This window comes from Lathamus discolor, chromosome 5 (assembly GCF_037157495.1).
Source record: "Lathamus discolor isolate bLatDis1 chromosome 5, bLatDis1.hap1, whole genome shotgun sequence".
Lineage (NCBI taxonomy): Eukaryota > Metazoa > Chordata > Aves > Psittaciformes > Psittacidae > Lathamus > Lathamus discolor.
Genome location: NC_088888.1, coordinates 10,784,977 through 10,799,826, shown reverse-complemented (window position 1 = coordinate 10,799,826; position 14,850 = coordinate 10,784,977). Strand labels below are relative to the sequence as shown.

General features: G+C 40.5%; 1 protein-coding gene across 3 annotated transcripts in view; it reads right to left on the bottom strand.

Moving 5' to 3' along the window:
* The window catches only part of LCLAT1 (lysocardiolipin acyltransferase 1), a 118,795-nt gene extending 107,204 nt beyond the window's left edge, over window positions 1-11,591 (bottom strand). For all 3 annotated transcript variants that reach the window (XM_065679728.1, XM_065679727.1, XM_065679730.1), the window contains exons 1-2: window positions 11,425-11,591; window positions 11,191-11,302 (exon numbers count right to left, since the gene is read on the bottom strand). The gene's annotated coding sequence lies outside the window, so the exon portion shown is untranslated. The remainder of the gene's footprint in view (window positions 1-11,190; window positions 11,303-11,424) is intronic.
* Window positions 11,592-14,850: the final 3,259 nt, after the last annotated feature.

Here is a 14,850-nt window from a genome sequence, read left to right as displayed (position 1 = left end):
GCATATGCAAAATAAAACGCATTCTACAGACTCCACACCATAAATCTTTAAGGAATTCCTAAAATAGAAGCCATCCTGAACAGCAAGTTTTTTAAAAGGGAAAAAAGGTAATGTGTTAATGAAATTACAGACTGTCAGTTCAAATGTGGGGATGTGGGTGCCATTATAAAATCTAGCCCATATATCATTTGGTACTTGGGTTTCTGGTGGTATTTTTTAACGAAGTCAAAGATCACAAGCCTAGTATGAAAAGAATTTGGGGAAACAACACCTGCTCATCTCTACGAGCAATCATGGAACTTAAGAAATGCAATTTTAATGTTTTCAAGGAACAAACCAAAACACTCTGATTTTCATGAATTTCCAGAAAATAATTACAATGAACAGGTAGGGTCTTAAAACAGGCAAAGACCTAACACTCCCGTATACACTACTGATGCTAAAATCAAAACCTCAACATTTCAATAGGTCACATCACATCTAAGGATCCCCTTCATCCTGTTCACCTAAATAAATAAAAAAGTGAAAAAAGAGACTGGAGCATTGTCTATAATGTAACAGATACGACTGTGTCTGTGTTTGCTACGTTTCAGGGTAGCTCTGAGAGCATCAACAAATTAATGGGGAAAAGAACAAACTGGTAATTAAACTGAAAGCTGCTGTTTTAAACCATTACAGTAAATCTGTGCATTCAGTGTACAACTCCTTAAAGGCAGCAGGCTAGGCTGAATTACAGAAAGCGTAAATCCTATCATATTTAATGTTTCACACGCCTGATCCAGGTACCTTTTTATGTGCACTTCACTATTCTCCTCTACAGAAGCCAAATAATGCCTCCTAGTGCTAATAATTGCTCATAAAAGAGCCAATTTTCAAATAAAGATGTTACTATGAAAATCCTAAAAAGTAACCTATTTCCTTTTGATATAAATTCTGTCCATCAAGAAGAACCAATGTAAGCCAGCTTATAGAATTTGAAGGTAATAAAGTATAATAACTCCCAAGTCTTTCTTCTCTCTCTCTTTCCCCTGCCCTCCTACTAGTTATATTTTAGTCAGCAAATTTCTTTATTCTACATTAAGGAACAATTTACCTAAGTCAACTTCCTTCTGGAAAAATAAATTCATGGGTTTTAATAATGGCTGCATTTAAAAGGGCCTTATATAGAACTTCCTTAACCTTCTTTCTGAGCAAAAATAGTTAAAATGCTTTAATTAATCCACTTTTCCTTAAGAAATATTTCCTTTACAGTGTTTTTAATATAACTCAATATTGGCTGCATCTTTCCTGACAGCTGGTATTTCCTTAACAGAGAATGTCTCAAATGGTTTATGTATAACATTCTTTCTAAAATTCATTTCCTTTCTGTGTAAGAAGTTAATACACCAGGGAAAAAAATGCAGGAATGTTTCATGCCATGTGGGATATAACAGTTATAGAGTTTTGCTTTAAATTAGCCCAGTAATGTTTTTGTAGAAATATTATTAATGTGGCTGCAGCTTAATGTTTGGAAAAAGGAAAAATACTTGCCCACAACTTTGCTTCTCTCCAGATCTCATTCCAATATGAACTTCACTTTTACGTTCTAGCTCTTCAGTACATGCCTGGTAGAAAAACCTGAAAGCTCTCAGGAAGGTTCAGCTTAGGGGAGAGATGTTAAGAAGATAACAATCATACAATTAATAACAAGAGACTGATGGTTCTTTATCAAATAGCTCCCAAACCAGAAATCCAAGTTCTTGATAACTTCACTTTAAACATTAAAATTGTTTATAGCCTTTTTCATAAGAACAACAGACACTGAGATGCAACTCCTCGGGGAGGGGGAGCAGTCCTCCATACGAACATTAAATCCCAAGTTCTGAAAAGCTGGAAGACTTGCCCACATTGCATGAAGAAGAGCTAAGGTCCCACATGCAAAAACCCTGGGAAATGGGAACTTTACAGCATACTGAGGCTAAACAAAGGCATTTTCTCTACAATCTGTAATATACTACCTGCAAACCACTTAGCTAAATGGCTGGGGAGCTACAGCAGTAACAGCAGTCTTTAAGTGATGAAGAAATACCTGCTGGTAATTTCTCTTTCCTCTTGTCATGCTGTAAGTATTCATTAAAATATTACTCTTCTGCCAGGCTTGACCATTTTCAGTACTGCTGAAAACTTCCATTCTAAAATATTCAGCAGTCTCTGGAACTCTATATACAACAACATTGTGCCACTATTATTTTCCATTTTGGGGTATCTCCTATCCAGTATGTCATTTTGTGATGCTGCTAGTAAATATTCTCATCTGTGTTAATACTGTACATAGAGAATATCTTGCACTGAAATCCAAAGCTGCAGCTACCACTTTCCCTAAATTTTAAGGTTTGCTTATTTTAGGTTTATGAATAAATGACATGCATATAAACTTCAGCAAAAGCTTGTCATAAATATGCCTTTTTCAGCTAATTCTGCATTTCAAGACACAATGAGAGGTGACAGAGACAGGAAATGGAATCTTTCTTTCTAATAGGCAAACTCATTCTAGCTTTCTGCTTACAATGATGATACCTTTTGTTCTGAAAGCAAGCTTAATTCTGCACGCCCAGTGCTCATGCTAAAGCTATGGACAATATGTGCAGTATCAGTCTTAAAAGATTTTTATGGATGCCTTACATAAAGTTAAAAAGGAACAAAAAATAGCCATGTTCACCACTTCTATTTGCCACTGCCTACAAGTAAAATGAATCTTGCTAACATGTGACTGACCCAATCACAGCTTATTGAATCCTCTAAACTTTACATAAGGTTCTTTCTCTAATTAAAAATAACTACTATTTGTGTATTTTCAAAGATATTCTAATGCACAAGTGTTCGGCATATCATATCATATTCTGCTTCACTAGACTACCCTACTGCAAATTAACAATAAAAACATAATCTTAGCTATCTTCCCTCTGAACAGAAGATAATACATATCCCTGTGTTATCAACAATCACTTCAGCAATATCCCTATTGTGACCACTCAAGCCCTATTTGCCTCTGCCTAAAATTAATTTCCATACTGCCATAACTACAGAGCCTTTGTCTCAATTTAGCCGATCAGTTATCCCTCAGCATCTTTCAATGACCTACTACAATATCAACACACGAAGACATAGCTGTTTAACACAGGATACCTTCGCAGGAATTTGTCATTCACGAGCTATTAAGGTGGCAGACAAGATAAACACACAGCTCTTTTACTCATTGTCAAAACCTAAATAAGATATGTTATTCAGCTAAAGCATTGTCTTAAAGTGGGATTTTTTTTTATTGCTTAGTGGACCTGACACCGCTCAACATCCAACCCTGTATCCAACAGAGATGCAAAATTGAATGCTTCTCAGTATTTAGGAAAGAGACCAAGATTCTTTCTTCAGAATAGGGCTGAGATACAGTAAGTACAATGCCTACCTTTACTACAACAGAAGTAAAAATCCCCAAAACATTCTGCAAAGCAAGCTTTTACAAAAATGACTGATTTAAGCAAATTTTGGAAATTTGGATCTAAAGATACAATCATTTATGACAAAACAATGAAGTATCCATTCTGTAACGAGCAGTAGACCCATGCAATAGCTGGAAACAGTGGATAACTGTCAAGATTTTATTTAAAGCTTGGTATTCAAGTGAAAACTTAAACCCGATGTTCTTAATAGCAGAACACACTTCTCTGACCAAAGCCATGATTTTGAGAGACACACCCTTTGCCACATTCAGTGGTTAGAAATAGATGAGTGTGCAAAACACTTGTTATAAATCAGATTGACATACAAGTATTTTTGTAAGGAAACTCTAGTGCAAAATCTATCCATCTCATGGAGACGGCACAAAGCACAGTAAGACCAATCCTGTTCTAAAACAGTTTATCCTCAAAGTTTAAAGAGATCAAACGTACCCAGAACATTAAATTCCATCTTCCTAAACAGTCTGCAATTATTTAAGAGAGATTAAACCAAACCAAACATCCCCTTTCCAAATGTGAAATGCATGCCAATTCCCACAACATTGTTTCCACTATCTGATGATGAATTACACAAAATTAGTGCACTGGCGGTTTGTCATTTTTACATGTCCTAAGGACAAATCTACTGACCTGGGCAAGAGATCTTGAAAGAAATTGCTAAAACTGTTTTCTTTTCAAGGAAATTCACTAGTTCAGCTGACAGATTTAGTGGTGCTTTCACACTGAAGAGGGAAGACCAGAAGAAAGCTACTGTCTATCAGGAGGCTGAAAGGATACGATTAGCCTCTCCTTACCAAACTCTGGCTCAATAACTATGGCAGAAGTGTATCACCTCACATGCTATGAAATGTACTCAAGAGAAAGAGGTTTTCCATGGGTGGAGCATTAAAACAAAACAAAAAAAAAGACAGACTCCAAACCCAACAGAGACTTAACAGGTAAGTATTTCTTCTACTTGTTTTGCTCCTTGAGAAGTCTTTGGTAGTTTTCCTTGGCTTTGTTAAAGGACTTACTGACGACTCCCTAGAGCACGTGGCGCCCAACTCCAGCTGATACACAGTCTTTACTCAGCAGAACCAGGGACAAGCTTCAAGCTCTGACCATAGCCTGAAAGCTGGAAGGCAGTAAGCAGTTTGTTCACTTTGAATAAAGTTGATTTCCATAGATCAGTATGTGGTCATCACTGTCTACTGGCTTTATTGTACCACAAGAGTTAAAAGTTGTTTTTCAATGATCACAAAACACATAACTACTGATTCACACGTAACATTCATCAGTGAGACGAATGCTTAAGAAATTCCCACTGTACCGCATGAATTCTGGGTAAGAATTAGTCCTAATTAAGAAAAATCATTAAGTGAAATTAAAAAGTGTTTGTTCCATTTAAGTTTGCTAAAATACCACAAGCTGCAACAACTGGGAAAAAGGTAAGATTCACCAGTCACTGATAAATTTGTTTGCTTATTACTGCCATAGCATCAGCTTTCTCAAAACCAATGTTCTTTGCATTATGGCAGATAATGAAAAATCACAGTAACAAACATGATCTTGACAGAAAAGGGAATTGATCAGCTGAACACATGATTACTGTAAGATTAAGTATTAAAACCTAGAAGGATCCTAGTCTTTCTAGCATCTGAATAATAAAATAAAGCATCTGAAAAACTAAGTCAGATTTCTTAAAGTCTCATGTCCAAACCATGACAGTATTTCTTTTCTACATCATTTTCTACATATACAGAAACAGTGCGCCAGGGCTAACCAGCACATCTCATGTCAAAACACACTGCATTCCATAGAATGGAAATCCATACAACTCATCTCCCTCTTACAACATGTGTCCTCCCAGTTCTTTGTGGAAGCATCTCAACTGACCTGTGATAGCAGGAACAGTCTACCTGAAGAGAAATCTGCTGACAGATTAATTCCCGTGATCTTTGAACTCTCTGCCAACTGCAAAACTTTCTAGGTATAGCAAAGACCTTTTTTCCCTGCCTTTGTGTAAAAACTGAGATACAAAATTGGTTAACAGTTCAGAGGGGACTTTTTCTTTGATTTTTGTTTGTTTGGGGTTTTTTAATACTTTTCTAGAAACTTAAACTACCAAATGTTTAGCACTAATTCAGGAAGCTGCAATAGCCACCCGAGAGATTCAACTCAAACTTGTTCCCACTTCTGTTTGAGAATACGTACAATGTAGAATATCTTCTGCACAAAGCTCAACACTTGCCATGCATCTATTTACAACTTCAACTTACCAGCTGAAAATGGTAACTATACCCTGCCTAAAGAAGTACAAGGCAACCAATGAAAACATCAGTAATCTCCAAAACAACATTTGCATGAAAGTCTAGAAGAACAGCAAGCATTTTACTTTGTTTGCTGTAACTTAGCTGTTTGATGAGCGGAATTTATAGCTTCTTTCTGAACAGCTACCTTTCAGATTTCAGAAGCACAGCATGAAGCGCTCTCAGTGGTATTTATTATAAAGACACTACTAGTATCAAAGTCATAGTTGAGCCCGTCTATAAACCTTTTTGCAAATAAAAAATAAATTTAAAGCATTAATCAGCTTGAAAACATCCATTTCTGCATACATTTTTCTATATAAGTTAAATCACATTAGGAGAACATACTTTCCAAAATATGGCTTGAGCTAATTTTAAACATGGTTGGAAAAGTTTGGCCTACACCGATTAAAATCTATATTTAAATGAAAGGAAAATTTAACCACAGAAACTGTGCTCATTTTAGAAAAACAAGCAGATCACTGCCAAAGTGCTGTCCTAAGTTTAGATGCCTGTCTGACTAAAACATTGTAATTACGAGAAACTAAAATGGATTTCTAAATGTTTCAAGCTGAAACAGACATTGGGTAATTTGCAAGATATGCAATTATCTTCTGAATTCAAACACATAATGCTAATACTTGATCTGAACAAATACAGGCTGCAGATTGTTGCTTGTGTGAAAATTCGGGAAATCAATGTTAAAGAATCAATATCACCACTAGATAACAGTAACCATGATGAAACCTAAGAGAAAAATTACCAAGTGATGTGGAATTAATTACTCAGACATAATTTTTTGGGCAAAGAAAAAGGGTTTGAAACTGTCACCTACTGCCTCCGACTCTCCAAGAGCTGAGATCAAGCTGAACAGAGGATTCTCAGCACTTTTATCACCGTTGAAACTGCACCAGTGGCCACACGAGGTATTTCACACAACATCTTACATGTAGCAAAACGGTGACATTTGTACCTTCAAACAGCAGAGAGGATCTTGCTAATAGATTTGAAGCATATTTCCTGTTACTTCACAATTAACATTTATATTTGGGTATAATCATTATCATACTGACCATGCAAAAGTTAAAACAAAATTATATATACATATATATGCATAGGATCACATGATAATCCTAGATCTGTACGTTCATTCTATATTAAACCATAATAAATTCCAGTTACTTTGAACAGTAAGTTAAACCTTGAACTACAACAACCATTACCATTTTGATGCAACTAACAGGATTCCAGGAAATCAAAGTAACTCAATTCCTGTCTAAAAGTCAGGACCAGTGTACTGGCCAGCACCCGCATTGCCTACTATTGCTTGTCTTTGATTTAGCGAGAGAAATTAATAGCTTAGTTGTGTTTTATTTCTTGTTCTCCTATAAAAATGTGAGTGTTTGGTTATCTTTTCACTCTTGTGACTATAACCAGTTCGTCCTCTCATTGATTTGGTGAGGGAATACAAAGCAACCTATCATTCATATACGAAAGTACCCAGGAACTGTGAGCATGTCTGGGGACACTGCAGTTTCGAGTAACACTTCCATTATTCAAATAGCAATCTCATAAATTACCAAAGAATTTTTAATCCTCTTTCCACAAGCAATGTGTGATCCACATAATTGCTTCATATAGACTTATCATGCAGTCCATTTATGGCACCTCGGAAGAACAGAACAAAGAGATACAGATTTCTTTCAAACGTAAGATATGCTGGATGCCTTAAATACAACAAAAACACCATAAATTCAATGAGAAGGCACTTGAGATTAAGCAATACCTTTCAGAACCACTGGAAGGAAAGCAATACCTGCTCCCTTGATACCTAAAATAACATAAATAGCAGGTATTATACCAAAGGATGGCCAAAGAAAAAACCCTCAAGAGTCATGGGAGTTTTAATATCACAGATGTAAAGTCTTGGAAAGGCATGTTTAAAAGGAGCAAGATGAAAAAAAAAAAAAAAAAATCAGTTCTGTTTCAGCCAAATTAAAAGAAAAACAAAACACAAAACAATGAAACCCAAAGTAAACCTGCGGTCAGATTAACAGCAAATTAATTTTCTCAAACTCATGAAAGGACAAAGCGTGAACCTAGTGTGCAATTATCTTGTATTGACAAATAACAATTCCCCTAGTTTTGAGCGCCCAAGCATGTAAGAAACACTAGTACAAGCAAATTGAGTAAATTAAGTTTATTACAGCAAAACAAGTTCACAAGCAAACTATTTCAGCTAAAAGAAAAAGACTAAGAAAAAGAAGACACATTTCATCTACGTTTCAGTAAGTCTGCTAACACTGCTCTCTCACATCTCACTGTGTCCTGCAGCAGCAACAATGGACTTTATAACTGCACCCAGCTCTGGAGCCCCCAACACAAGAGGGACATGGATTTGTTGGAACAAGTCCAGAGAAGGGGCCATAGAGATGCTCCGAGCGCTGGAGTACCTCTCCTGTGAAGAGGCTGAGAGAGTTCAGGTTGTTCAGCTTGGAGAAGAGAGAGCTCTGAGACCTTAGAGCAGCTTCCAGTGCCTAAAGAAGCTGACAAGAAATTGGGAGAGGGGCTTTTGACAACTGCAGATAGGGACAGGATAAGGGGGAATGGTTTTAAACTAAAGAAGAGAGATTTAGATTAGACATTAGGAAGAAGTTCTCTGCTGTGAGGGTGCTGAAGCCCTGGCACAGGGTGCCCAGAGAAGCTGTGGCTGCCCCATCCCTGGCACTGTTCAAGACCAGGTTGCACACAGCTTAGAACAACCTGTCTAGTGGAAGGTGTCCCTGCCTGTAGCAGGGGGTTGGAACTGGATGAGTTTTAAGGTCCCTTCCAACCCAAACCATTCTGTGAGATTCTATGATAATGCAGAATTGTCTTTCAGCGGCAATTTACTTTTCAGTCAGATCAACAAATGTCACATAAAACCAAACTGAAAGCCTTTGCCCGCACTCTGCAGGGACCTGTTAAAAAAAAAAAAAAAAAAAACAAACCACCAACTCTAAAAGTTCTATTTTTCCCCTCTCTTAGATTCCCCCTCCCAGCTCTTATCTGACTAAACAACACACATGCAACACAAACAAGCCCGCTTTCCTCAGTCCCTAGCTAATAAAATACTAAATCAGATTATGGAACTCAGTATCACATACAGAACATGAGGAATCTTGTTTGTGTGTTCTCAGCATCACAACCTGATGGAAGAAGGAAAGTACAGCCTTGAACAAGAGTAAGTGGAGAATGGGAGAACGAAATCAGGAAATAAAGGAGGACAGAGGAAAACAGAAATAGTTCGTAAGTGATGACCTGGTATGAGAAAAGCATAAACTGACACAAAGACTCTGCATGTCCCAAGAAGCTGGAAGAAGCAGCCAAGAAAAAGAAAAGGTATGTTTTAGCAAAGCAGAGATGGGGGGCATGTGGGGCAGCAGCATATGGAAGGACAAGACAAGTGACAGGTAAGAAAGGAGACTGTCTAAACAAAAATTAAGAGATAGAAACTCCACAGTAAGAAGTCCTGTATAGAATCAAATACAAAGTAGAAGGACAAGAGGATTTGCACCCGAGACAGTTCAGGTGATTAAGAACCTAGCCTGCCATTATTAAAAATAGCTGCTGAAGAAGTAGAGACTCTGCAGGAACAGATGAACCACGACAGGCTGCCACCTGAGCAAGTGCAGAAAAGATCTGCTCAATCAAGTAGCCCTACACTGCCAAAACCCCAGGTGAATGTGAAAATGACACCTCATTACACTTCCAACTTTCTTTTCAGATTGCTCTTGTGAGGAGGGGAGGACACTCCAAGAAAGCAAAACTCATCAAGACTGAGGAACATACCAGAATCAAGGTTTCACCACACAACTTCAGTTGGGTTTTTACAGTAGGGTATCCTACTGTAATACAGTATTATTTTCCTTTCAAGATTCCTGCCTCACTGAGTACACATGGTGGACCAGCCCCTGAAGTCTAAATAAGGCTTTGGGAGACTTCCCTTTTTCAGCACAGAAGCTCTGTGGCATGAAGTGAATGGAGAAAATACTCTGGAAAGATGGGAAGGTCCCTTCACAGGCTTATACTTCCTTCACTCTCACCACATGCTCCTTACAGATAGCTGGCTTTTTTTTTCAAATCCTTTTAAAATCCAAACTTTACAGAAGTTTTCTACATAGCCCTGATTTTCTGAATGGCCAATAATGAGTTTTGGTTTCTCGAGGTACAGTTTCACATTATACTTAACCCACAGCGGGTTTACATTAGTGCAGAAGAAGAAACAGCTCTCAATTCATATCGGAGCACTCACCGGAATAACTTTCATCTGACAGAGAGCCATGCCCATAAACCTGTTAAATCAACTGTCCCTGAAATCATCCAACCATTAATCTACTACAAAGACAGTAGCAGTAAACCATAACCATGCGTACCCATGGTGAAGGAGGGAGACCACGCTCTTCAGCTGCAGCCCACACACCGACCACACTATTCACACTGTTAAACTGCACCTTGATTTGCAAAGGAGCCAGGTATTACAGCTGTCACAAAAGCCTCATGTTCAGAATATGACATGATACTATAAAATCTGATTACAAAATCCAACAACTTGTTTCAGATTTCTGTGTTCTATTTAAGATATACTTTGGCTTTTCTCCTTTTTTTTTAATCCTAGCTTCCTCGTTTGTAAAGTAAGAGGAAGGAGGGTGCTGGTGGTGACCATCTGTTAATCTGTGTTTCAGTGAAATAAGTTTGTGCTTGAGAAACATTGAAATATTGCTGTGGTGACTACTACTAAAAAGTCCAAAGGTCCAAAAGCAGAGAGTGGGTGGTGTCTTCAAAACAAGCTACTATGGAGTGAGATATGGCAAGCTGTAGTAATCAATAAGCAAACTACCCATCATGCAAGCATAGTCCACTCCATCCACTGGCACAACTAACGATTAAAAAAGGAATATAGTGACAAGCAAGTCCCGTAGCACAATGAATTCACATAAGCACAAATGTGAAGCTGCACACACAGTTTAATTCTAGCATTCTTTTTTCAGTCTGCAGCTTTTTGCAGCCAGAGTTATGCTCTGAACAGCCTGCTTGTGCCAGTTACATGCCCTGTTCTGACACTCACCCCGTGCTTCTTACACAAGACAGCATTCGGGTCAAAGTTTAGCTTTGCCAGAGGGCAACCCAAGCTGAGGAAGCAGCCTACACGACAACATGGATGGGAGAAGGGACAACACACACAGCAAACAGGGAAAACTACACAGCTACAGTCGGCAAAAACTGACTTTGGAGTATGTGCAAGTGAGAACAAGAGGCTCTGCTCTTCCCAAATGCAGCGATGCTACAGATGAGATTAGAACAAGCCTCCGTTCGTTGCTGTAGGCGCAACAGAACAGCGGCACCAAACCCCACTGTCGGTAACGTACACGTTTCACACACACTGAACGTATCCTCACGCCGGCTCAAGCGCTCTCCTCTCGCGGCTCCTCCTCTGGCATCGCCGCGGCTCCCAGCCCTGCTACAGCGCGCCGACCATGCCTGCGGAGAGACGAGAGGCGGGTGAGAGGGGCCAGAACAAACCGGCAAGGCCGGGCCAGCGGCGAAGGCCCACGGCCCCGGCCTGCCGCCTGCCACGGCGCGCCCGAACCCCCCGCTCTCACCTCGCACCGGACAGCACCGCGACGGGAGCAGCTCGGCCCGGAGCCCGCCCCGCTCAGGGGGCGGCCGCCCGGAGGAGCGCGGCCGCGCCGCCGCCAGCGCCCAGCATCGCCAGGGCAGCCGCCATCTTCCCGCTGCCACCGGCGACCTCTAACCCGCCAATCACTTCCGGTCACGGCTGTCAAGCCGTTGCCATGGCACCGCTCCCTGCCCCGGCCTCTCTTAAAGGGCCAGCAGCCACCCCATACGCCCTTACACCTCCTCCGTCCATTGCCCCGTGCGCTGGGTAACAGCCCCCGGTGCTCGGAGGGGCCATGGGGGCAGCAGAAGCAGGTCCTGTCCCACACAGGAACGTGCCGCTGCCCTGGGGTTCCAAGAAGGAAAACGCCAGGAGGTTTTAAGTAAAGTTTTATGCACGTATAAAAGCAAGGTGAGCCCATGCCCTGCTGCCCACAGCTGCTGGTTAGGACCAAAGCCACCCAGTCTCTTTCTGACCCCACGAGCATTTAACACGCACAGACGAGCATGTCCTGCGAAATACAAACACCAGGGCACAGCCTGATCCCGCACCCAGTTAGGGATATTCGTCCTTGGTGGGATCCTGCTTTTGTGCTGCAGTTAGTTTTGAGGACAACATCAGCTCTTCTGAAGCGCCTACCATCATCCAGGGAGAATTCAGTGCCTTAATAAGCACCTGTTCAGAGCCGAGAATCATTCATTAATTTTGTCAATATTTGAAATGTTAAATAAATAAATAAATAAATAAATAAATAAATGAAATAAATGAAATTAAAAATAGGGAATTAGCACCCAGGGAATCTCACCCTAAAAGTCATAAAAAAGTGTTTAACACTCCATTGTCAGTCCTTTTTGAGGGATCTAATTTGTTCATTCGGACTGGAGAAGTAGAGGCTATGGAGGGACTTAGCTGTTGTCTTCCATTGGGGGAGGTTATTGAGGATTGGAGCCAGACTCTTCTCGGAGGGGCACAGCAAGCAGGTGAGAGGCACTGGTTCCCTGCTGCAGCAAGAGAAATCCCGAATAGATATTGGGATTGAATTCAATCCCAATTGAATTCAATGGAAGAGAATGGAAATGGAAGAGACTTGTACAAAGTCCAAAGACCTTGTGCAACCTCAAACTTGGTACGGACAAGGTCTTCCGTAAAAGTCATAATAGCATCCTAAAGCCTTCAAAATCACTTAGCTGAAGCAATGAAGACAACTCCTGTCTCTTGTGTCGGGAGGCTGTGTGCTCAGTGATTCAGCTTGCCTGGCTTGTGCTAACTATAAAACCTGCATTCAGTCAGACTTAGTTATCGAGGTTCCCCTATCTAAGCAGCTCCGAAAAGTGACCCCTCCATCCTAAATGGATGTCTAAGACAGCTCAGCACATGGTGAGCTGAAATGGCTTTGGTAGTGCTCTTACTGGTCAGACAGCTAAAGCCAGGTGAAATGAATCCTCATTGAAAATAAGGAGAAGAGGAAGGCAAACCTCAGAATTTAAAGTAGCAGAGCCTTAAGATGGAAGAAATAACACAGGCAGACTGCCTCCAAGGGGAACACGTCTTGGTCTGTCAGCCGCTGACTTGTGGCCAAGCTCCTGGGCAGCCTCAAAAGTCTGAACCGAATCAGGGCATCTGCAGTGGTGGCATCTGCAATACAGGCCTCTTGGTGCAACCCTGGAATGCTAAATGGAAAGCTGTCTTGCGTTATTTTACTGCTGTTGTATAGGAAGGTGAGAGAAGGGAAACTGCAGTCGTCTACATGTGGTTTCTGGTATTTACAATGCAGGGAAGTCACAGTTCTTTTCATTAGTTTGATAAACTGATAAAGAGAAAAATGCATATGGCTAATTGTCTCAGGTTGAAGCTCTTTGTACGGAAGAAATCCGTGTTAAAATGGGTTCATAAAATCTTGAAGATTTTGTAGCTAAGTAAGGAGCTTTGGCATTCTGTACCGCTGAGCACCAAAACATGCGCCTGAATCTTACTGCAGTCCACCCTATGCCATTTTCAGGGTGACCCTGGAAAAATCACTTCCCTCTCCCTATCAGTGTAGTAGAAATAGTGACACTTCCTTCTTGCTGAGACTGCTGACAGGAGATAGTAATCAAAGTTTGTAATTTGAGTAGAAAGTGTGAAATGCTATCCAGCTCTCCTTGCAATACCAATACCCGGCTATACAAGCTTACAGTTAAGCTATTTGACTTGTAACTGTGGAGAAAACAATTTGCTAAGACAGATAACAACGAGTAATTGTGTTCTTGTTTTCCTTGAGGAGCCCAAAGCAATTTTGTACTGTTTGTAGAGAAATCATTTTGTCTATCACGTCGACATGCAGCCGACTGAAGAAGAACATGACATCTTTTCAACCATTCTCCATGGCACGCTATTAGAAAACACAAAGGAGAATTTCATTGTCTGCTGCAACTACACAGGCAAAGTAGATAAGCACCTTGTGCTTTACAGCACTTAACGCTGAACTTGCTTGAGGTGAGTTAGTGTAACCGTCTTGTTAGAAAGCAAAAGGTCTGCTCCAGAAAAATACAGGCATTCATAATGCCCCTACAGTTTTTGTGAAAGTGGAAAGTACAATTTCTACAGCCAAAAACAACAGTGAGGGGAAGAAAAGAATGTTCACTATTCAGCAAAAAAGGAAGAATCCAGCTGACTGGAAATGTATGTGCATTTCAGAAGGCTTTGTTGAAATAATATCAAGATACTGGCTTTACCTCCACACCAATAACACCATTTCAAGCTGAAGTCAAGCTTTGGACATGTTTAAAATAAAACAATATAGATGTAACTTAGCCACAAAACCATTCCTGTGGGAAGACCTGGAAACAGCAAGGCCTGATTGCCAATAAACTTGCTCCTTGTATCCCTCATCTGTGTCCCACTGCATTAATTTTGTCTCCTCCCCATACCACGGATGACAGCCCCGCAAAGCAAGAAGCAGTAGGTGCGGGTTGGCCAGTGAGTACCGGCTGCCAAAAGAAACAATAATGTTTGCTCAGTGGGGGCACGAATTTAGTTCTTGCTCCTCTGGCGTGCTGGCGTGCTGTACTAACAGATCTTGTAGGAACAGGAAAAGGGAGGTTTTTGGCTATAGCTGGGGTAGGCTTTACAAAATGTTTTTAGTGATACGCTGTGCAGTGGAACCTTTCCATCCGTCCTCTGTTGGCATAGCTCACCTGGATGACAAGTGGCATTTTGGAGCTCATAACAGAAGGGAGACAGAGAGGAGGCGAAAGCTCTTGAAATCAGTGTGTCATTAACTACAGCAGTATGCCTAAAACTGTTTAGTTTTAATCACTGTTGCTTAATTCTGTGTTTTACTCATAGACTAAGTCCCCCTGGGGCCTATATCTGAGCTGAGAGAAATGACAGACCATGTGGCACTCAGAAGGAGAGAAAAGATAAGCAA